Here is a 2,073-nt window from a genome sequence, read left to right as displayed (position 1 = left end):
CAATTTATAAAAGCTATTAAAATAATAAATAAACCGAAGCCTCCAATTCTGAGACTAACTTCCAAGATCCACTCTTTAACTCTCTCTCTCCATCTCCAACTGACACAATTCCCCCAACTGTCTCTTGGTCTCTCAGGCCTTATATCTCCTTCTCACAGAAGCTTCCAGAAGAACCTTTATCTTGCTCTCTGATTGGTCAAGAGAGCCTTCCGTAGCAGTGATGTCATTCTGCATTTGCATAAACCTCCCTTTACTGCCTGAAGGAGACCTCCATTGACTGGAGCCCAAGGCAAGGCTTGCACCTATTTCCCAATGTTGTTCTTGGGGTCTGCCTCCCAGTTGTTTCCAGGTCTTATGGTGACCTTATGGGAGTCTCTGAAGGGGTTTTCTTGGCAGGTTCCTTCAGAGTGGGTTTCCCATGGCCATCCTCTGAGGCTGAGACAGTGCAACTTTATCATCATCATCATCATCATCATCATCATCATCAATTTCTATAGCGCTGTAAATGTACACAGTGCTGTACATACAAATGATCAAGTCAATAAAAATAAAACCTGCCAATCTACAAAATATGTATAAAACAATAGGCAATAATATAAAATAGAATTGGTTAAAATAAGCATCAACATCAACATGAGGGACGTTTTCACCATGCTTCTGGGAAGCAAGCAGAGGACACCTCATCTTATGGTGTTAAATTGACCCAGGGGTCCCACAAAACATGGCGGAAGTGCCCCTCGCATCCCAAGATCACGAAAAGACCCCAGACATTTTTGACCGCTGTGGGTTACAGAGAAGTCCCTGATGCATGGAGCCGTGGGTCATGCTTTGCCCACCACATTGTAACCTGAAAGGGAAGCCCAGGCTGGGATGGGGAGAATCTTTTAAGGCATGTATTATTTAAACAATAGCTGCTTTGGATTCTTTCAAATGTGTATTTTTATTTCTTGCAACGTAGTAGGGCCCAGGGCAGTTCACCAATGCTCCCAGAAAGAGATTTCGGAGAGGACTATTTTGGGTTCTTGGTGGGAAGAAGCCGTTGTATTCCATGGGCACAAAAGGAAGGTCCCAGAAGGTCCAATGCCTCAGACAGCGACTCCTCCCCAACCGCAGAGGCCCTGCTCCTAGGTCTCTGGCCTCTCAGCCTGGAGAGACACAGCTTCTTTCTCAGGGAGCTCTCCATTCGGCCTCCCTCTCTCCTCTCCCAAAATGGAGGACAAAAGAAGGTTCTGGCTACTAGGGTTGCCATGACTCTCTTCCACAAACCTCCAGACGCAAGTCTACAAAAGCATATGCTACAACTTTTTTCACTCAGTTAGTCTCAAAGGTGCTACAAGATCCCTTAGGATACTGATATTCCTGAATAACATGGCTTATGGTTGAATCTGCACAGCAGAATTAATGCAGTTTGACATCGCTTTAACTGCCATTTCTCAGTGCTATGGGATTCTGGGATTTGTAGTCTTTTTTCACACCAGAGCTCACTGAGATTGGCTCACAAACCTACAGATCCCAGATTTCCATAGAATTGACCCATGGTAGTTAAAGCAGTGTTGAAGTGCACTATTTCTGTAATGCAAATTGAACCTCTGTCTCTGAATCCTAGCCCCTTGGAAGAGACCTTCGCAAAGGTGAGTCGAGTCCCCCCTTGACTTTTATGGGGCAGAGAGTAGGGAGGGAGAAAAGCCCCAAACAGCCATGAGACAAAGAGGGATTCCTACTCTAGGGATCATATCCAGAGGTTGCCATGCTGGCTGGACCATACAGCAAACCACAATCACACCCACAATCCACAAAACAGGGATACCTTTAGTGGCCAGCCAAAATGCACAAAATAGATAAAGCAAGCTTTTGAAGCTCAACTGGCTTCTTCATTGGGAAAAAGTGTTAAACATCAAACAGGAGAAAGGTATCACTGTTTTGTGGATTTTGGAGGTTATTGTTTGCAGTGTGGCCTAAACACCTTCTCCTGGATATGCTTTCTAGATTTCAGGATTCTGTACTTTTTAAAACTTTATTGGTAAAAGGGGGAAAAAAACCTATGGGACCAACAACAATAACACAGATACAATT

Source organism: Sceloporus occidentalis, unplaced genomic scaffold, assembly GCF_023333645.1.
Source record: "Sceloporus occidentalis isolate IW3139 unplaced genomic scaffold, rSceOcc1.0.p SCAF_69, whole genome shotgun sequence".
Lineage (NCBI taxonomy): Eukaryota > Metazoa > Chordata > Lepidosauria > Squamata > Phrynosomatidae > Sceloporus > Sceloporus occidentalis.
Note: the sequence above shows the minus strand (reverse complement) of the source record.